The following is a 23,036-nucleotide window of genomic DNA, read 5'->3' on the forward strand; positions in this document are numbered from 1 at the left end:
CCACCCACAAGGCCCACCTCCCGAGTCGACGGACCGGACGCACCGGCATGTCCGAAACCGGACGGGTAAATAATGTCCGCAACACTTTTTCGCAAACATTGCCATCACATTTGCTTTGTGCCTGGTGCAGGAAGCAATGGTAAAAACATGTTTTTGTCACGAAAGTGTGTGCAAGCAGCAAGTTTGGTTGCTGAGGAACAAGGGAAGACAGCGACGGAGATCGCGAGTTTTGAGAGTTGAGAGATTTGTGACATATAGCATGTTAGTGTATAGTTAATATGTTATATAGTGTTAAGTGTGTAGTGTAGTCATTTTTTGCATTGTGAGTCAAAACAAGGAGGAGATGTGGTGAATGTGGAAAGGCAGGAATGAGCCCTGAGCCAGAGACATTAAACATATTTGTGGTTCTCACTGTAAAAAACCTTTTTCTACTGTTATTTTATGTTATTTTGTGAATTTAGGTCCATAGTGTTAATACAGTATGTCAAAATGAAAAAAATAACTACAGTCACACAAGTGAGGTTGTGCTGAAAATAATAACACCAAACAAGGCAAGGTAAATAGTTTTTAAGGTGAAATATAATGTTATAATCAAAAGTAGTCAAAAACAGCCAATTATATCCCTGATGTCCCACCTTCAAACACAACCTCATCCATGATAAAGCTATTTAACCTCCCACTTTTCTATAGGAATACATGCTTCCTACGGGCAATTCACTACTTAAAGTTAAAATTGGTTCCATCTTAACCACACAGTAAACTCTCTCATCTCTCAGCTAACTCATCTCACAGGGCCAGTTGTTCAAAACGTTTAATCTGGATCAAAATTATCTGGATTTGGAAATCCCATTTTTTGCTATTCAGGATCAGGTAATCCATCTTACTTTTATGCCAGTTTTTCAAAGCAACGTTGGATGGGATCACCCTGATCCAGATACAGTTTTCAAGATGACCAAATCCGGATTACCAGTGCTCTAAACCAACCGACTGGATGGCATAATATTTTGAGACAGTGCCTATCCACTCCTACCATGGCCAATGACTCCTTTTCTTGCAGCAACCACACCTGCATAGGAATGCTTCAACACTGCTCATTGCAAAACAAGATGTGCAATTGAGCGTTTAAATGGAGTTCTGAAGAGATGCTTTGCGTGGAACCACAGGGAGCATGCAACGTAATACTTGCATGTATTGTCCTGCACAACATCGCTACCAGGCTCAGTGTCCCTCTCTGTGATGATGCACCTGAGCCTGTTGAAGAACTAGATCAACCTCTGGTGTTCAGTCAGAATGAGGGACTGACTGGACATGTAGTAATGGATGCAACTGTTAGAAATTATTTTTGACAGGTTCATCTCTGATGATACTGTATCTGCTTTATTACTGTAACGGTTAAACAAGTCAAGTGCAAAATATAAATATGTATAAGTATTTTCTTCCTGAAATCCACTTTGCAATGCTACCCCCTGTTGGGATCAGGATAATCTTGTTTTTTGGATCAAAGTTATCCAAATCCTACTGAAACGTTTTGAACAACACAAACTGAAGGTTTGATCCAGATTAAAACTAGAATTGGATTCCGTGATCTAATCTGATTTCAGAATCCTTCTTTCCCTTTTGAGCAACCCATTTTCAAGATCTGATCCAATCTCATAACCAAAATCCGATCAGATTACCTTTCAACAACTGGCCCAGACAGTTTTTGGAAATCACTTGCACTCCAAACCATCAGGTTAGTACAGTAACATGAAAGGTTAGAGTAATAGAAGTGTCACATGACCCTGTTCTGAATGGAAGTTTGATAAACAACATCAAACTGTCTTTGAGCATTTAGTTCTATGCACCAATAAAAGGAAATGTTAATGTAATAATAATGTAAATTTATCAGTGTTTTTTTTTATGTTTATCAAACCCAATCAGAATCAGAATCAGAAAAGCTTTATTGCCAAGTACGATTTTACACATACGAGGAATTTGTTGTGGTGATGTTGGTGCATGCATCAAATAACTATTAAGTGAAAATATAACAAATTAACAATATAAACTATTTAAAGAGTAGAAAATATAACAAATTAACAATATAAACTATTTTAAAAAGTAGAAAATATAACTATACAATATAAATATATATACACAATCTGTTTTTTGGGTAAAAGGATAAAAGGAGCAGACCAGCTGGCAGTGAACAATTACAGAAATGATGTGCAAATGAAAATGTGCAAATGAATAGGTAGTTCAAGCTGAGCGTTAATGTAACGCATAGAGTTATGGTGCTGTCAGTGTGACAGTAGAGTCAGTGGTAGAGGTGGAGTGTGAGGAGTGTCAGGGGGGATTCAGGCCTTGTTGATAAGGCTGACAGCAGACGGGAAGAAACTGTTCTTGTGGCGTGAGGTTTTGGTCCTGATGGACCGCAGCCTCCTGCCAGAGGGGAGTGTCTCAAAGAGTTTGTGACCGGGATGGGAGGGATCAGCAACAATCTTTCCTGCACACCTCAGGGTCCTGGAGGTGTACAGGTCCTGAAGAGACGGGAGGTTGCAGCCAATCACCTTCTCTGCTGACCGAATGACACGCTGCAGCCTGCCCTTGTCCTTGGCGGTGGCAGCAGCGTACCAGATGGTGATGGAGGAGGTGAGGATGGACTCAATGATGGCTGTGTAAAAGTGCACCATCATTGTCTTTGGCAGACTGAATTTCTGCAGCTGCCGCAGGAAGTACATCCTCTGCTGTGCTTTCTTGATGAGGGAGCTAATGTTCAGCTCCCACTTGAGGTCCTGGGAGATGATTGTTCCCAGGAAGCGGAAAGACTCCACAGTGTCAATAGTGGAGTCACAGAGGGTGATGGGGGCAGGTGAGGCTGAGTTCTTCCTGTAGTCCACAACCATCTCCACTGTCTTTAGAGCATTGAGCTCAAGGCTGTTCTGGTTGCACCAGGTCACCAGGTGGTCAACCTCCCACCTGTAGGCGGACTCGTCACCATCAGAGATGAGTCCAATGAGGGTGGTGTCGTCTGCAAACTTCAGGAGCTTGACGGACTGGTGACTGGAGGTGCAGCTGTTGGTGTACAGGGAGAAGAGCAGAGGAGAAAGAACACAGCCCTGGGGGGATCCGGTACTGATAGTCTGTGCATCGGAGATGTGTTTTCCCAGCTTTACACACTGTTTCCTGTCAGACAGGAAGTCAGTAATCCACCTGCAGGTGGAGTCAGGCACGTTCAGCTGGGAGAGCTTCTCCTGTAGCAGAGCTGGGATGATGGTGTTGAAAGCAGAGCTGAAATCCACAAACAGGATCCTGGCGTAGGTTCCTGTAGAGTCCAGGTGCTGGAGGATATAGTGGAGGGCCAGGTTGACAGCATCGTCTACAGACCTGTTGGCTCTGTAGGCAAACTGCAGGGGGTCCAGGAGAGGGTCGGTGATATCCTTGAGGTGTGAGAGCACAAGGCGCTCGAAGGACTTCATGACCACAGAGGTCGGGGCGACGGGTCTGAAGTCATTAAGTCCGGTGGTCCTTGGCTTCTTGGGGACAGGGATGATGGTTGAGGTCTTGAAGCAGGCTGGCACATGACAGGTCTCCAGTGAGGTGTTAAAAATGTCTGTGAACACTGGGGACAGCTGATCAGCGCAGTGCTTCAGGGAGGATGGGGAGACCGAATCCGGTCCAGCAGCTTTCCGGGGGTTCTGTCTCTTGAAGAGTTTGTTGACGTCCCTCTCATGGATGGAAAGAGTCGTCACTGAGGAGGGGGGGCCCATTAAGGTGGGCATTGGTGGAGGTGACTGGAGTTGGAGCTGGAGCTGTTGGGAGGTGTCGTGGGGGATGGTTTCAGGACTGTCCCTTTGTCTTTCAAAGCGGCAGTAGAACTCGTTCAGGTCGTTGGCTAGGCGTCGGTCGTTAATGTAGTGGGGGGCTTTAGGCTTGTAGTTGGTGATCTGCCTGAGCCCTTTCCAGACAGGCGCAGAGTCGTTAGCTGAGAACTGGTGTTGGAGCTTCTCAGAGTACTGTCATTTAGCCTCTTTCACCGCCTTGCTAAACTTGTACTTCGCCTCTTTGAATCTGTCTTTGTCCCCACTCCTGAAGGCCCAATGATTACACAAAGTAACTGACATTTATTCAGACTGGGACTTTAACAACAGTCTAGGTCATCTTCACACACACTGGGTTTTCCTGTTGCAAGAAATCAAACAGAGGTGACTGCAGAGTAACAGCTTCCAAGTATAATATGTATTAATTCTGCATTAAAATGTTCAGACAACTCAACCTCTGAGCTATATGTTGTGTTCTTACATTATCGTCAGTGTTGAATGTATGTTCAAACTAGGGCTTTTTCACTTTTTAAAAAAAATCAAGTTTGAACGAATTCGAAAGGACACGGAATTTATTCGCATGAATTCGAATAAATCCCCCTGGTGAGTTTGCCGAGTAGTAGTCCATCAGTCGAGGTTGTATACTCCACTGCTGACGTTAGCTTACGTGGTTGTAAGATAGCAGGTGAGTCCGCAGATTTGTTGTTGTTGTGGAGTAAGACAGCTGCTTTGTACAAAGTCGACGAACAGCTTCGTTAGTTACTTTTCCATCTACGGTGTAGAACAGTAAATACTTCCGTACACTACATCTCAGATGCTTTGATGTTGCAATTGTCCATGCAGGACGACTTTGTTTGCTAGTGTCCTCCATTTTCATAGCAAACAACATAATACTCCTAGCTGAATTGACAGGTCAAGAGTTAATAGTGTATGCAATAGGTCAAGCTTAATTAAGGGCGCCCTCTGCTGGATCACAAGTCGAATTACTTCAAGCGGTCAAGCAGCCCAGTCAGACTTTGTCACTGTACACTTCACCAGTTCCAGAAAGACTTCGACAGCAGAATCTGCTACAACTATCTGAAAGTATAGATTTAACAAGTGTTGGTTTAAAAAAACAGAATTCAGTTGATTAAAAGTGCACTGTGAAAATTGGTAGAGTTGTTGTGAACAGCAGCAGCACTGACCAGGTAACATTTGTGGTGATTTAGAACATTTACCTCGGCTCATGGCCCCAAACACATCGTCTCATCAGATACTGGCCAACATGTTTCAAAATACAGCATTTGAATTCAAATGTATTATTCTTAATGTTTAGCCTAGGCTTTGGGTCTGTAATATGACTTTGACTTCAGTTTCAAGAGTTTGTGTTTTGTGCTTCCATAGCGTCTCTCTTGTGTGCTTGTCTGGCCGAACATTTCTGTACACAAATCTTTTACAACATATATAATTTTAGTTGTATTAATAATTCTATGTTTTATTTCTTCTCAAAGATTTTAAGTGACACAAAATGTTTTTGCAATTATGTGTAGAAGGAAATATGTTGGTTAAAACAGAAACATATTTTGGTGTAGCTCTTGTTCATTGAACAAGAAAGTGATGAAATGTATGAACAAAATTAGTCTACATTACTCTATTACTTTTAGCTCATTAAACTATCATAATGTATGCACAAGATGTATGGTGTCAGTTGGACTTCAACTAATTAGACCAAGTTCCCTTTTAAACTTTTAGTCAAATAAACTCACAAAATGTTGAATTACGATAAAAATATGATGTCAAGTCTACAACAGAAGACTTTTGTGTCAAGTGAACTTAAAGTTGTCATGTCATCATAACAGTTTGGAACATTTGATAATAGAATGTTGTGCGTGAATCTATTATCTATTATCTATTAGGGTCGACACATCAGGAGCAGTTTGAGGTTCAGTGTCTTGCTCAAATACGCTTCGACATGCAGACCAGGGGAATCAAACCAGCAACCTTCAGATAACAAGATGGTGGCTCTACCCCTGACCCACAGCCACCCTTCTGTGTCAAAAGATCTCAAAACAAAATATCCAGTTTTAAAAAACAAAAATCTTGTGCTGCTCGTTTGGCTTGTAACATCAATATTTTAACTGAAATGTATACTGTACATGTACCAAAACGTCTAAGACAGGGATGTAATTGGTGCATTCCTTTATGTGTGAATGAATTTCTTGCCTGAAAAATGAGACATTTATCAGCATCAGCAACAGTATTACACACTATACTGCCAAAAGTGTTCACTCACCATCCAAATAATTGAAATCAGGTGTTCCAATCACTTCCATGGCCACAGGTGTATAAAAGTTAGCACCTAGGTATGCAGACTGTTTCTACAAACATTTGTGAAAAAATGGGTCGCTCTCAGGAGCTCAGTGAATTTCAGTGAGGTACTGTGATAGGGTGCCACCTGTGCAGTCCAGTTGTGAAATTTTCTCACTCCTAAATATTCCACAGTCAACTGTCAGTGGCACCAAGCTGCTATCCTTGCAAAGGAAAGGAGTAACCAGTTTCCTCCCCTGCCGACTTTCATCAAACCTGCACTGCAAGAACAGCTTTGTTCAGCTTTGGAGCCACAACTTTCTCCTGCAACCACCAGCAGGGCTGTACAGTGCGACATATATGTCACACGTGCTACATCAAACATGCCTGTGCTAAGAATTAATCTGCCCTGTACCATGGGTGCTACAGGGCAGATTTAGCCACAAAAAAAAAAAAAATCTTGCTCGGAATCTTGTTTTGAAAAAAAAAAAAGATCCTTCTGTGTAGAACCAAAGTAGAAAGATGATACTACGGATATCTTCCTGGTAGTTGTAGTCAACTGTGGTCAGTGATTAATGTTATGTCTTGTATATTGGATGCCAATTCCCACAATTCCTCACGATTGCAGCTTTTACTCCTGCTCTGTCCCATGTGGCTGGTTTGGCACACAGTGGCTAACACTAACGGTACTCCCAGTACTCGAGTCAGCAACATGAAGACATTTTTCCAACCTGTTCGCATTGAGAACACAAAACGAACTGAAGAGACCCCAGGCACCCCGGACAACACAGACAGTAACGTAAATGAAGTTTTCGAGGACCGACCAACACTGAATGACAACACACCAATGACAAAAGTGAAAGCTAAAACATACAGCTACAACACTGAGTGAGAGCAGGAGTTCGCCAGGCTCAAGTTCGATGCCACAAAGCAAGTAATGTATTTCTCCTTCTGTCAGACAGCACCGCTTAAAATAATAAAGGATCATCCCTATGTTAACGGCAACCAAATACTAAAAAAAGACAACGTGCAAAAACACAACCTATCCCACCATCACATCCTGGCTCGAGATGCCTATCTTGCTCAGCAAAACCCAGAGCAGCCCGGTACCATTCGCCACTCCATCGCCACCAGTGTCGCCCAGGCAGGCAAAGCGGCCCTTGAAGAAGTAAGTTAAACGTATTATAGGCAGCTATATTCTTTGTTTGTCTGTGTGTGTCTGTCTGTGTGATCCATTCATTCAAAGATATAGCATTCATTCATTCATTCATTCATTCATTCATTCATTCATTCATTCATTCATTCATTCATTTTTTTGATTACTTTTTTTTTCAGATAGAAATGAAAATGAATGTGGCCTACTGTGTGGCGAAAGAGGAGCTGGCTTTTATAAAATTTAGGCCTTTGTAAAAAGAATGGAGCAAACATTACACCATCCTACGATAATCATGTCCGTTGTGCCGAGATTATCTCCACCATAGCTGAAGACATGAAGTCCACTCTGGCAGAAAAGGTCACAAGGAGCCGTTCTGTTTCTGTCATGATTGTTGGGGACACTGACACATTCAACAACGAGTGTGAGATGGTGTACGTGCGCATCATCGAAGATGGAAAGCCTACCAACAGACTGGTCGGGCAGCAGGAGCTGGAACATGCACATGCTCTAGGTGAGTATAGAGTGATACATAGAGCAAGTTAGCTGAGTGGCTTTATCTGTCAGCTCAAGACCAGGCTCACCTGCACTGTAAAAAAAAGAAAAAAAAAAGAGTACATTTTAGATCCTGAAAGGTATCTTCCTTGTACTTCTGATTAATATCATCCTTCTTATTCAAGGAGTGTTGGAAGCAACTAAGCGTGCTTTTGAGGCACTTGGGGAGGACACTCGATGGAGAGACTGGTCGGGTTTGGAGCTGATGGGGCGAGCGAGGGAGGAGCTTCGGGACCATATCGTTGCGTTCCACTGCATGCCTCACAGGTAGCCTACATTAAAATTATTATTAAATTATCTTTATTTTATTATAGTTGTTTATGCACAGACCTAATATTTGATATACAGTAGCCTACATAATGTGGTGGTATATATATATATATATATATATATATATATATATATATATATATATATATATATATATATATATATATATATATACACATATAAACACACACACATACATTTTATTACATCTTTTTATGATCAATTAATTGTACTCTGTCATTTAGATTGGAACTCGCTATGCTGACTGTCCAAAAGAATGAGCCCTGGGTGGATAAACTCTACGATCTCCTACACCTTCTCTGGCAGACTTGTCACTACAGTCCAAGGTCTCAGAGGGAGCTGAAGGCAGTGTGTGAAATGCTAGGTGTGAATGTCAGCAATCCTTCCAGTGTGAAAGGTAATTGTTTATCACTGTGGAGAAGGGTTGGAATTGTCAGAGTTCCTACTCCTTATCGGACAGGATGACATGACAATTTCTGACATCCTCAATATAAAGATTTCATTTTCATTCAAAGGGACACGCTGGATTCTGCATGTTGAACAAGCCTTGCATGTTCTGCTCAAAGAAGTTGGAGAAGAGCAGGAAGAAAGCGAGCAGTATGCTGCTACACTGCAGCATATGTCTACTGAGATTAAGGGCAGGGCCAAGAAGGTAATACATTCCCTTTAGTCCCTTTAATCATGTTGCTCTGAGAAATCATCTCTCTGGGCAAATTGAATTGTAGACAACTGGACTTGTATTTGTATTTGTTACAAGTCCAGTTGCCTACAATTCAATTTGCCCAGAGAGAACAATAACCTGGATGAACGAGAATATCCATAGAAATTTGAGAAATCATGTCTGTAGTAATTTTGCTGCAATCTCTGAAATTACTTTTACATCAAAATGGAGATGGAGAGTGCACCGTTTTGTGCCTTCAGCCATTTAATGGCTGATGTCTTTACTGTGCTTGGGAGCCTAAGCAGGACCCTTTAGGCCAATGACCAATACTACCCAAGGCTACTGCTGAACTTGAGAGAACAGGTGGGTGCTACTTATATGTTTGTGATGAGATCTGCCCCCTTCCTTCCCCCTAACCCTCCCCCTGACTTTATCTTAAACATGTTCAGTGTAATAAACAGCATGATGTTTGATGAACTGAATTACTATTATTATTATTATTATTATTATTATTATTATTATTATTATTATTATTATTATTATTATTATTATTATTATTATTATTAAGTGTCTGAACTGGAAGGGTTGAAGCTGAGGCCTAAGCCAGGAGGGATGTTGAGTTTCTGAGCAGGCAGTCAGCAGGAGAGAGTGTTACCTTTCAGGTGTAGTTGATGTCTGAGAGCCGATGAAGGGTCTCTGGCAACAAATGACCTCGGCCAGACCCCTGACCGAGGAGCAGGCAGTGGACTTGGCGTGGGACTCGGCCGGGCCCCCGATCGAGGTGCAGGCACTGGGCTTGGCGTAGAACTCGGCCGGGCCTCCGACCGAGGTGCAGACACAAGACTTGGCATGGGACTCGGCCGGGCCTCCGACCGAGGTGCAGGAGCAGGCGCAGGAGCTGGCGTGGGACTCGGTCGGGCCTCCGACCGAGGTGCAGGAGCAGGCGCAGGAGCTGGCGTGGGACTCGGTCGGGCCTCCGACCGAGGTGCAGGAGCAGGCGCTGGACCTGGCGTGGGCCTCGGCCGGTCCTCCGACCGAGGAGCAGGAACAGGCGCAGGAGCTGGCGTGGGACTCGGTCGGGCCTCCGACCGAGGTGCAGGAGCAGGCGCAGGACCTGGCATGGGACTCGGTCGGGCCTCCGACCGAGGTGCAGGTGCAGGAGCAGGCGCTGGACCTGGCGTGGGCCTCGGCCGGTCCTCCGACCGAGGAGCAGGAACAGGTGCTGGACCTGGCGTGGGCCTCGGCCGGTCCTCCGACCGAGGAGCAGGAACAGGCGCTGGACCTGGCGTGGGCCTCGGCCGGTCCTCCGACCGAGGAGCAGGAACAGGCGCTGGACCTGGCGTGGGCCTCGGCCGGTCCTCCGACCGAGGAGCAGGAACAGGCGCTGGACCTGGCGTGGGCCTCGGCCGGTCCTCCGACCGAGGAGCAGGAACAGGCGCTGGACCTGGCGTGGACCTCGGCCGGTCCTCCGACCGAGGTCTGGACTGGGAGCTCGGCTGTGGCTGAGGCTGAGGCCTGGGCCGAGAGCTCGGCTGTGGCTGAAGCTGCGGCCTGGGCTGAGAGCTCGGCTGTGGCTACGGCTGGGACTGCGGCCTGGGCTGGGTGCTTAGCTGTGGCTGAGGCCTGGGCTGGAAGCTCGGCTGTGGCTACGGCTGTGACTGCGGCCTGGGCTGGGAGTTCGGCTGCGGCTGTGGCTTTGGCTGCCGCTGTGGCTGAGGCCTGGGCTGGGAGCTCGGCTGTGGCTGTGGCTGCGGCTGCGGCTGGGAGCTTGGCTGTGGCTGCGGCCTGGGCTGTGAGCTTAGCTGTGGCTGAGGCCTGGGCTGGAAGCTCGGCTGTGGCTGTGGCTGTAGCTTCTGAGCCTGACTTCAAGGAGCCAGGACGTGGACGTGCTCGTCGCTTTCTTGGTGGGGGCACTTTGTAGGCCAGCCGGGTTCCACAAAAAGGGGAATCTGAGGGCTTGTCCGGGATTAGGACAGAAACCTGGGCTGATAGCTGGGCTGAGGCATGGCCTTGGGCTGGTAGCTTGGCTGTGGCTGAGGCATGAGCTGAATCATAGGCCTGAAAGAAAAGTTTGCTAGCCGCGATCTGATGAGCCCGGCTAGCAGGATTCGTTACAAAATCCTGGTACCACCGGATTATCTGCATCCCCTTCACTGCTGGGTCCATGTTATTAGGTCCAGTCATTCTGTCAGGTTGGGGAAAAAGGGAAAACTATGGAAGGGAAAAGGTGGACACAAACGCAGTAGACACGTGAGGCAGAGATGGGGATGAACAAAAGGCGAGCTTTATTAAAAGCTGATTACAAAAACAAAACAGACCAAAACAGGGCAAAAAAGCAAAGTAACAACTTAAAGGGCAATAGGGGCTGGGTCACCTGCACTGGGGATGGAGAGAGGAAGAGGGGTAGCCGTAATTTTTGTTGACTGCTTTTGTTCTGTTCTTTCATTTGGATACACATTACGCAAATAATAAGTGTACACGTTTTTCCATCTGTGCGCGTGTGTAACATTGAAAGCCGTTGAAGTCTCGTTTGTTATTAAATCCGTTGAAACTTACCTGGACTCAACGTGCTTCTCTGGATCAGCAACAGCGTGTCACAAATATACAGGACCTATTCTACCTCTCAAGCGACTTTAAGGGACTGGAAAGTCGCAACATTTGTCAACAAAAAGGCATCAACGAAAGTGATCGCTCGCAGCGCAAAGGAATCTGTGAGACGCCCAGTAAGTGCAGCGGTGCCAAACAAAGTAAGACAAAGCGCCGCGCCATACATTTGTCATGGAGGACAGGTAAGCTTACCTGTGTATGTATGTGTGTGAAGAAGGAATCCGGATTGCATCAATGTCGAAGTGTCTCCGTGTTGGAACATTTGAATGAAGGAATGCTGGTCGGATATGCGTTGTCTGTGCTTTACGGTTGCTCTGGGCTCTGAATGACGTCTGCACTTTGTCGCTTGTGAATGTGAAGCTTTATGATGTTTCAAGGAGGAACGCTGATGCTGCTGTGTTGAGATGGATTGTTTTGATATGTGGATTGTGGATTGTGCATTGTGGATGGTTTTAAATGCAACGGTTCACTGAAAACTGAATGAAAAGGGGTCAAAATGAGTCAAACAAATGACGCTGCCTCGTGCTCTGACATGGAGTCTGGGAAAAGGGTGAGGAAACTCACTGAAAAGGCTCTGGTGAATAAAATTGAAAAACTGCAAAATGATCGCAAACATGATGTTGATAAAATTAAAGGCTTGATACCAAGAGTGAAACAGTGTTTGGGGAATTTAAACTCACTGTGTGAAAATGCCACAACCGCACACAATCAACTGTTGCCTCTACTCCCTGAGGATGAACTCATAAAACAAAAGGAATGGTTTTCAAGTATCATGAATTATTGCAATACCTTTCAAAAGGACACTCAGAAATGGATTGCTGATACCGAACAACATATTTCTCAGGAGCAACAGGATTTACCAGAAATTCCATTGCACTCTGTGGAAACGAAGGACACAAATCAAATGGAGGATGACACAAATCAAATGGAGGATGACATTAACCCAAATGACAGTGTTTCAAATGTTGGAAGCCACAAAACATCACAGTCAAAATGCTCTTCAACTTCTTCTGCACGTTCAAAGGCGGAAGCTGAGTTGGCAGCTTTAACCATGAGGCACAAATTATTAAAGGAAAAACATGCTTTGGAAGAAGAGGAGCAACGCCTGCGCAAAAGGAGAGAAGAGCTGCAACTGGACACTGAAATTGCAGAAAAAATGGCAAAACTTGAAATTCTTAAGATAAAAGGCACAACAAGTGGAAAAAGGACATCAAAGGTCTCAGATGGAATGAAATCATATTTTGAAAAGGCACAATCTAAACAGTTACTCAATATCAATGCAGATGAATTCATTCCTAAACAAAATGAAACAAATACAACTTCATATGAACAAAACCAAATGCAATTTCATATGGATCCATTCAACACACAAGATTCACGTGGACAACAAGAATTTAACACAGTGGATCTGGAAACCAGAAATGACGTTCTTGGCATCATGAGGAAGCAAAACGAAATAACAACATTGCTAATGCAACAGCAATGCCTCTCATCTCTACCTAAGAGAGAGATTCCAATTTATGACGGTGATCCATTGAAATATCACACATTCATCAAAGCTTTTGAGAATGGGGTTGAGAGGAACACAACTAACAGCTGCGATCGTTTGTACTTTCTGGAACAACACACAAAAGGTCATGCAAAGGAGCTCGTAAGAAGCTGTCAACACATGAATCCAGAACGAGGATATGCAAAAGCAAGAGCTTTATTAAAGGAGCAGTTCGGGAACGAACAAAGGGTTGCCTCTGCTTACATGGATAAAGCCCTCTCATGGCCTCCAATTAAAGCAGAAGACGTAAAGGTCTTGCAGGACTACAGCCTCTTCCTCAGAGCCTGCTGCAATGCCATGGAGGATGTGCAGTATCTTTGGGATATGGATATGCCTTCCAACATGTTGAGCATCATTAAAAAACTTCCCTACAAACTTAGAGATAAATGGAGAAACCGTGCCTGTGAGCTGCAGGAACGATACAACCGGAGAGCCAAGTTCACAGACATTGTTGACTTCATTGAAAGGCAAGTGAAAATCATGACAGATCCGGTGTTTGGCAACATACAAGATTCTCAACCAATAACCATGAATAGAGGAATAAACAGACCCAAGCCACAGTTTCATCCTGGAAACAAAGGGAGCAGCTTTGCTACCACTGTAGGCCCCGTGGAGAACAAACATCAGTCTGCAAGGAAAGAAAAGCAAATTAAACAAACGGGAAGGAAAGCATGCATCTGCTGTGGAGGAGAACACACATTAGATGTATGTGTACAAATGGGAAGAATGCCTCATGAGAGGAAAATAGGCTTCTTGAAGGAAAATGGCATTTGTTTCGGCTGCTTGTGTACAGGGCACATCAGTAAAGATTGCCGTAAAAGGATTTCCTGTTCAAGGTGTAGCCTTAAACATCCCACTATACTTCACAAGGAACCCGTTAATGATCCTGAGCAGACGGAGAGGAGGCCAGAGCTGCATGTTGACAACACACTGGTGTCAAGTGGTCTTACAGGGGCTGGAGACCAGGACTGCAAACTGCCAATTGTTCCGGTCCAGATTAAATCTAACAAAGGGACCAAAATTGTCATTGCTTACGCTTTCTTGGACCAGGGGAGTACTGCAGTGTTTTGCACTGAGAGCTTAATGCAAAAGCTCCACCTCACAGGGAGGAAGGGCCGCATTCTCCTTCGAACCATGGGCCAGGAGAAAGTTGTAAGCAGTAACATCGTGTCTGGACTGGAGGTTGCAGCACTGGAGGGGGACAATTTTCTTGAGCTGCCAAGAGCCTACACACAGGAGTCCATGCCGGTGCACAGAGGAAATATCCCTACTGAAAGAGATATTAAGCAATGGTCATATCTGAAACACATTCACTTACCCCAGATTGATGCAGGAATAGAGCTGCTTATAGGAACCAATGTTCCTAAAGCACTGGAACCACTGGAAGTCGTGTGTAGTGTGGATGATGGACCATATGCCACTCGAACTTTGCTGGGCTGGACGGTTAATGGTCCACTGACAGGAAACAATGGAGAGACTGTTAACTGGGAGCATCCACAAATAACTGTCAACAGAGTTTCTGTCGTGAACCTGGATGACCTCTGGCAGCAACAGTATAAGAATGACTTCCCCGAAAGCAGCATTGATGAGCAACCCGCAATGTCAAGAGAGGATCAAAGGTTCCTGGATTTTGTCACCAGCTCAGTAAAACAGGTGGAGGGGCATTACCAGATTGCATTACCTTTAAGGAACATTGACATCAGCATGCCAAACAATAAGAGAATTGCTGAGCAGCGCTTGTGTTGTTTGAAAAGAAGGTTTCAGAGGGACTTAATGTTTCACACTGAATATAGCATGTTTATAAACGACATTCTGGCTAAAGGTTATGCTGAGAAGGTGCCTGAGGAGGAGCTGGACCGTGGCGATGGAAAAGTATGGTACATACCACACCATGGAGTTTACCATCCCACCAAACGAAAGATCAGAGTTGTGTTTGACTGTGGAGCAAGATATCAAGGAACATCGCTGAATGCTCACCTTCTGCAGGGCCCTGATCTTACCAGCTCGCTGACTGGAGTGGTGACCCGATTTAGGAGGGAACCAGTTGTGATCATGGCTGACATCGAATCCATGTTCCATCAGGTACACGTCCCTCCTGATGACAGAGACCTCCTCAGATTCCTCTGGTGGCCAAAGGGGGATTCGAGTCAACTACCCACTGAACATCGGATGAAGGTGCATTTGTTTGGGGCAACATCATCTCCCAGTTGTGCCAATTTTGCTCTGAGAAGGTGTACAGAGGACTACGGGCATCACTACAGTGAGGAAACAGTGGAAAAGCTATTGCACTGCTTTTATGTGGATGATTGCCTTGTGTCAGTAGCCACAGAGAAGGAAGCAGTGTTGCTTTACAGGAGCCTGGTCTCCTTGTGTTCCAAAGGCGGATTTTCACTCACGAAATGGATGAGTAATAGGACTGGAGTGCTGGAAGCCATCTCAGAGAACCACAGAGCAAAAGGTGCAGAAGGGTTGGACATGGAGCTGGACTCGCTAGGGTGGCGAGGGTGCTGGGTGTGGAATGGAGTATCAAATCGGACTCCTTCAAGTTCAAAATTGTACTGAAGGATAGACCACTTACCAGAAGAGGAATCCTCTCGACTGTCAGTTCCATCTACGATCCCCTTGGAATGCTGAGCCCTGTGGTTTTAACAGCAAAGACGATGCTGAGAGACCTGTGCAGGAGAGGGATAGGCTGGGATGACACTGTGCCTGAGTCGGTCTCTAAAGAATGGTTGGAGTGGCTGCAACAGCTGCATCTGTTGGACAAATTTGAGGTGAGCAGATGTTTGAAGCCACCAGGCTTTGGAGAAGTTACTTTAGCTCAGTTACATCATTTCTGTGATGCCAGCGAACACGGATATGGAACAGTGACTTACCTGCTGTTGAAAACCAAGAACTCTGAAGTACACAGTGCATTTGTGATGGGAAAGGCCAGAGTAGCGCCTTTGAAATGTGTTACGATCCCCAGGATGGAGCTTATCGCTGCAACTATGGCCAGCCGCATCGACACGCTGTGGAGGAAAGAGTTACAGATGGACCTTTTGGACTCTGTGTTCTGGACGGACAGCACATCTGTTTTGAAATACATCAGGAACGAGACTTCACGGTTCAAAATCTTTGTTGCAAATCGGGTCTCACAAATCCTCAAGGTTTCCTGTTCTGCTCAATGGAGGTATGTGGACACCAGCAGCAATCCGGCAGATATAGCCTCCAGGGGAGTGAAAGTTGATGTGTTCATCACAGATGCTACATGGGTGTCAGGGCCTCACTTTCTTTTGCAGCCAGAGAGCGAGTGGCCTGTCGAGCAGGAAGATCTCAATCACCTTTCACTTGGCGACCCTGAGGTCAAAAGAGTTGCAGTGAATGTTGTCCAGGCCAGCGAAGGACCTATAACTCGCTTGATTGAGTACTTTTCCTCCTGGACAACTCTAAAGAAATCTGTGGCATGGCTCTTGAGGATTAAAAGCTGGCTCATGTCCTGTGTAAAGAAAAGAAGACAGTTACATCTGACCTTTGCGCAGTCCGACATCAACAAGGAACAATGGGCATCATCTGTGGAGAGGCAGATGAAGGATTTTAAGAGGACAGCGGTGCACAGGAGTCTTACAGTGACAGACCTGGACCAGGCTGAGCTAGCCATCATCAAGTTCTGCCAGGGAAAGAGGTTTCCTGAAGAGCTAATCAGTCTGGGGAAAGGGCAACCTGTTAAGAAGTCCAGTCACCTCCATAAGCTCTGTCCACAGCTGCAAGATGGAATCCTGAGAGTTGGTGGTCGGCTCAGTAGATTGTCTATGCCTGTGGAAGAGAAACATCCTATAATCCTAGCAAAAGATCTTCATATCTCGGAGCTCTTACTTAGACATGTACATCAGGAAGTGGGACATGGTGGTCGTAACCATATGCTGTCTAAGTTGAGAGAGAGATACTGGATAGCTGGTGTGGGCTCAGCTATCAGGAGAGTGCTAGCGAAGTGTATCGCCTGTCGTCACCTGAATGCTCTGCCAGTTCACCAGCAGATGGCAGATTTGCCTTGTGAAAGAATCGTTCCAGATGAACCACCATTCACCCGTGTGGGAGTTGACTACTTTGGACCTTTTGAGGTCAAGAGTAGAAGGAGCATGGTAAAGAGATACGGTGTTCTGTTTACTTGCCTTGCCATCCGAGCAGTACACATTGAGGTTGCATCATCGTTGGACACCGACTCTTTTATCAATGCACTCAGGCGCTTCACTGCGAGGAGAGGACAAGTTCGGGAGCTGCGCTCTGATAATGGAACGAACTTCGTAGGAGCTGAACGAGAGTTGAGGAAGGCCATCGAACAGTGGAACCAGGTGCAGATTCACAATGTAATGCTTCAAAAGGGAATTCAATGGAGCTTTAATCCACCTGCAGGCTCACATCATGGAGGAGCTTGGGAACGGCTGATACGATCTGTTCGAAAGGTTCTAAATTCAACTTTGAAAGTACAAAACTTGGATGAGGAGAGCCTTCACACAGTGCTTTGTGAGATTGAAGCCATAATGAACAGCAGACCAATCACCAAAGCCTCCATGGATCCAAATGACTTGGAAGCACTGACACCAAACCACCTGCTACTGTTGAAGACCTCACCAACATTGCCACCAGGAGTGTTTGAACCCTCAGACATTTATGCACATAGGAGGTGGAAACAGGTTCAATATATGTCTGACCTGTTTTGGAGGAGATGGGTGAAGGAATACTTGCCTCAACTGCAGGAGCGTCAGAAATGGACAGGAGTGAAGAGGAATCTTGTCGTGGGAGACCTGGTCATCATCATGGACAGCACGGCGCCTCGGAACTCTTGGCCTGTGGGACGAGTAATACAGACCTTCCCCGACCGAAGAGGATTTGTTCGTCAGGTGCGGATTAAAACCGGAGCAGCTGCCTGGACCGGCCTATCACAAAGGTTTGCCTTCTGCAGGAGGCTGAAGCCATTTGAGGACATGCTGGCTTCAGTTGTGACTTCTTTGACTTTGTTTGGACTGTTACTAGACTCTCCTTGCTGGATTTTGACTGTTTGATTTTGACTGATGAGACTGTGGACTTTTGAGTCATAGAGATATGATTCATGAAGAAAGAAGATTTAAGCATGGATTATTGATGAACATTAAGTGTGGAGCTTTGTTGTTGAAAGTCTCTTTCATATGTATGTCTCCTACTATGTGAGTAATTATTTAGATTAACTTAATAATTAGGGGCTGGTGTTGTAGGAGCCACACTTGGTTTGGGATAATTTGGGTTTCAGTTTGCTTTGGTTTGGTTGTCATGGCGATATGGGCGTCACATGGGTGTCACGTGGGCACCTTAGATGACAGGCGCAGGTTACAATAGGGGCTGGGTCACCTGCACTGGGGATGGAGAGAGGAAGAGGGGTAGCCGTAATTTTTGTTGACCGCTTTTGTTCTGTTCTTTCATTTGGATACACATTACGCAAATAATAAGTGTACACGTTTTTCCATCTGTGCGCGTGTGTAACATTGAAAGCCGTTGAAGTCTCGTTTGTTATTAAATCCGTTGAAACTTATCTGGACTCAACGTGCTTCTCTGGATCAGCAACAGCGTGTCACAAATATACAGGACCTATTCTACCTCTCAAGCGACTTTAAGGGACTGGAAAGTCGCAACATTAGCTTTTCAGCTTTTTCAGCTTTTCAGCAGTACATTCAGCAGATTTCCCTTCGGCCTTCAGCATTCACACTGTATTTTCGCAGGAAATGCAGTTTGTCTAGTTTTATTTTATTTATTTCTAAGTAATTAGTGTCAGAATGAACTTGAAATTGGCAGAATAAATCGGATGAGAAACTTTACTCTGTATGAAATAAAATAGTGGAAGCTGTCTGAGGCCCCCCTCACCCCTCACAATACATAATGGTTCAGTCCACCCCTGCAGGTGCAGGAAGATGTGTCTTTAAACAGCTTAACGAGCAGAGTGGCTGCTCCCTATCAAGACATGTCTTTCCCCAAGAAAGCAAAATCAGGGAGCCTCAACTGAAATGAAAAGGCAGAAAGGTAAAGAAAGCAAGGACCATCCATCCATCCATCCATCCATCTTCTTCTGCTTTATCCGGTACTGGGTCGCGGGGGCAGCTGTCTGAGAAGGGACACCCAGACTTCCCTCACCCCGGACACTTCCTCCAGCTCTTCTGGGAGGTTCCCAAGGCGTTCCCAGGCCAGCTGGGCAACATAGTCGCTCCAGCGTGTCCTGGGTCTTCCCCGGGGTCTCCTCCCAACGGGACATGCCAGGAACACCTCCCGAGGAAGGCGTCCCGGGGGCATCCGAAACAGATGCCCGAGCCACCTCAACTGGCTCCTCTCGATGTGGAGGAGCAACGGCTCTACTCCGAGCTCCTCCCGGGTGACAGAGCTCCTCACCCTATCTCTAAGGGAGCGCCCTGCCACCCTGCAGAGGAAACTCATTTCAGCCGCTTGTATCTGGGATCTTATTCTTTCGGTCATGACCCAAAGTTCATGACCATAGGTGAGGGTAGGAACATAGATTGACCGGTAAATCGAGAGCTTCGCCTTTCAACTCAGCTCTCTCTTCACCACGACAGACCGGTATAATGACCGCATTACTGCGGCCGCCGCACTGATCCGCCTGTCAATCTCACGCTCCATCCTTCCCTCACTCATGAACAAGACCCCAAGATACTTAAACTCCTCCACCTGAGGCAGTAGCTCTCCCCCAACCCGGAGGGGACAAGCCACCTTTTTCCGGTTGAGAACCATGGCCACGGATTTGGAGGTGCTGATTTTCATCCCAGCCGCTTCACACTCAGCTGCAAACCGCCCCAGGACATGCTGCCAACAAGACCACATCATCCACGAAAAGCAGAGATGAAATCCTGTGGCTCCTGAACCAGATCCCCTCCGGCCCGTGGCTGCGCCTAGAAATTCTGTCCATAAAAATAATGAACAGAACCGGTGACAAAGGACAGCCCTGTCGGAGTCCAACATGCACCGGAAACAGGTCTGACTTACTGCCGGCAATGCGAACCAAGCTCCTGCTCCGCTCGTACAGGGACCGTACGGCCCTTAACAGAGGGCCCCCGACCCCGTACTCTCGGAGCACCTCCCACAGAATGCCACGAGGGACACGGTCGAATGCCTTCTCCAAGTCCACAAAACACATGTGGACTGGTTGGGCAAACTCCCATGAACCCTCGAGCACCCTGCGGAGGGTATGGAGCTGGTCCAGTGTTCCGCGACCCGGACGAAAACTGCATTGTTCCTCCTGGATCCGAGGTTCGACTATTGGCCGAATTCTCCTCTCCAGTACCCTGGAATAGACTTTCCCAGGGAGGCTGAGGAGTGTGATCCCCCGATAGTTGGAACACACCCTCCGGTCCCCCTTTTTAAATAGGGGGACCACCACCCCAGTCTGCGAGTCCAGAGGCACTGTCCCCGACTGCCATGCAATGTTGCAGAGACGTGTCAACCAAGACAGCCCTACAACATCCAGAGACTTGAGGTACTCAGGGCGGATCTCATCCACCCCCGGTGCTTTGCCACCGAGGAGCTTCCCAACTACCTCAGTGACTTCGGCCCGGGTGATGAACGAGTCAACCTCCGAGTCCTCAGCCCTTGCTTCCTCCATGGAAGACATGCCAGTGGGATTGAGGAGATCCTCGAAGTATTCCTTCCACCGCCCGACAATATCCCCAGTCGAGGTCAACAGATCCCCACCCCCACCGTAAAGAGTTTTGGTGGAGAACTGCTTCCCCCTCCTGAGGCGCTGGATGGTTTGCCAGAATTTCCTTGAGGCTGACCAATAGTCCTCCTCCATGGCCTCTCCGAACTTTTCCCAGACCCGAGTTTTTGCTTCTGCGACTGCCCGTGCTGCCGCTCACTTGGCCTGCCGGTACCCGTCAGCTGCTTCAGGAGTCCCCCGGGCCAACCAGGCCCGGTAGGACTCCTTCTTCAGCTTGACAGCATCCCTTACTTCCGGAGTCCACCACCGGGTTCGGGGATTGCCGCCACAACAGGCACCGGAGCCCCTACGGCCACAGCTCCGGACAGCCGCATCAACAATAGAAGTGGAGAACATGGTCCATTCGGACTCAATGTCCCCAGCCTCCCTCGGGATCAGGTCCAAGCTCTCCCGGAGGTGGGAGTTAAAGACCTCTTTGACAGAAGGTTCTGCCAGACGTTCCCAGCAGACCCTCACAATACGTTTGGGTCTGCCAGGTCTGTCCAGCTTCCTCCCCTGCCAACGGATCCGACTCACCACCAGGTGGTGATCAGTTGACAGCTCAGCCCCTCTCTTCACCTGAGTGTCCAAGACATACGGCCGGAGGCCAGATGATACGACCACAAAGTCGATCATTGACCTCTGGCCTAGGGTGTCCTGGTGCCATGTGCACATATGGACACCCTTATGCTTGAACATGGTGTTCGTTATGGACAAACCGTGACTAGCACAGAAGTCCAATAACAAAACACCACTCTGGTTCAGATCGGGGAGGCCGTTCCTCCCAATCACACCCCTCCAGGTAACACTGTCGCTGGCCACGTGAGCGTTGAAGTCCCCCAGAAGAATGACGGAGTCCCCGGTTGGTGCACTCTCCAGTACCCCTCCCAGGGACTCCAAGAAGCCCGGGTACTCTACACTGCTGTTCGGCCCATAAGCCGAAACAACAGTGAGAAACCTATCCCCGACCCGAAGGCGCAGGCAAACGACCCTCTCGTTCACTGGGGTAAACTCCAACACATGGCGGCTGAGCTGAGGAGCTATAAGCAAGCCCACACCAGCTCGCCGCCTCTCACCGCGGGCAACTCCAGAATAGAAGAGAGTCCAGCCTCTCTCAAGGAGTTCAGTTCCAGAGCCCAGACTGTGCGTAGAGGAGAGCCCGACTATCTCTAGTCAGTACCGCTCAACCTCTCGCACCAGCTCAGGCTCTTTCCCCCCCCAGTGAGGTGACATTCCATGTCCCCATGGCTAGAGTCACCATCCGGGGATTGGGTCACCGGGGCCCCCGCCCACGACCGCCACCCAAATCACACCGCACCTGCCCCTTCTGGACCCTCCTGCGAGTGGTGAGCCAACAGGAGGGCGGGCCCACGTCGCTCCTTCGGGCTGGGCCCGGCCGGGTCCCGTGGGCTGAGACCCGGGTCGACGTATCCAGGCGACGTACGCGTCCTCGTTTTTGTCACTATCATTGGGGGCTTTTGAACCGATCTTAGTCTGACCTGTCACCTAGGACCTGTTTGCCTTGGGAGACCCTACCAGGGGCATTAAGCCCCGGACAACATAGCTCCTAGGATCATTCAGGTGCTCAAACTCCTCCACCACGATAAGGTGCCGGTTCAAGGAGCAAGGACACGGAAGACAACTACTCCCAAATTTCTTTCAGAAGAACGGTGTGCACACTTCACAGCTAACACAGTTTAAGAACAGTTCAAGCTAATGTCAGCAGCTGTAAAGACTGAAGGCAGTCAGACAGCCATGAGTCTAGTATCTTAGTTTGAGCAGCAGCAGGTTCCTTATCATCATCTCATCCCTCATTAAAGGACAACTTCGGTTGATTTAAACATGCAGCTTCATTGCTCAACCGAAGACGCAAACACATTTGGTCCAACCAGTACAGGGCTCCGTGAACGGAGCGTTAGCAATGACAGCTAACAGCATGGGTTTAGAACTTTACACTGTGTTTTAAGCATCTTAACATGGTCCAAATCTCACCTCAAAATTCATGCAACAATAACAGACACCTTACAACACAGCACTGTAGTGTGTATGACTCAAAATAAATTAAAAAGTAGATAAAACAGTGTGTTTGTGCAAGTAGCCACATACTGTTTTGTTGACATCCGTGTCCTCTGGTAGCTAGACTGAACTAGTCAGTCCTTTGCAAGCTAGCTTTAGCACAGGTCTTGGTTCTAGTATCAAAATACTTTTCGCTACTCTATTGTGTACATAAATAAGATAATGAAACATGCTTACAAAGCTTTCTTTTTTTAAATAATATTTTAATTACATTTTCTGACAAACACAGACAACAAACAACAAAACAAGGCCACAAAAAAATAAATAAATTCTCTGATTACTTGTTATCAGATATACATAGCACCATACACGCAGAGAAAATCATCTCCTTATATCAAAAAGCAGTAAAA

Source organism: Acanthopagrus latus, chromosome 17 (genome assembly GCF_904848185.1).
Source record: "Acanthopagrus latus isolate v.2019 chromosome 17, fAcaLat1.1, whole genome shotgun sequence".
Lineage (NCBI taxonomy): Eukaryota > Metazoa > Chordata > Actinopteri > Spariformes > Sparidae > Acanthopagrus > Acanthopagrus latus.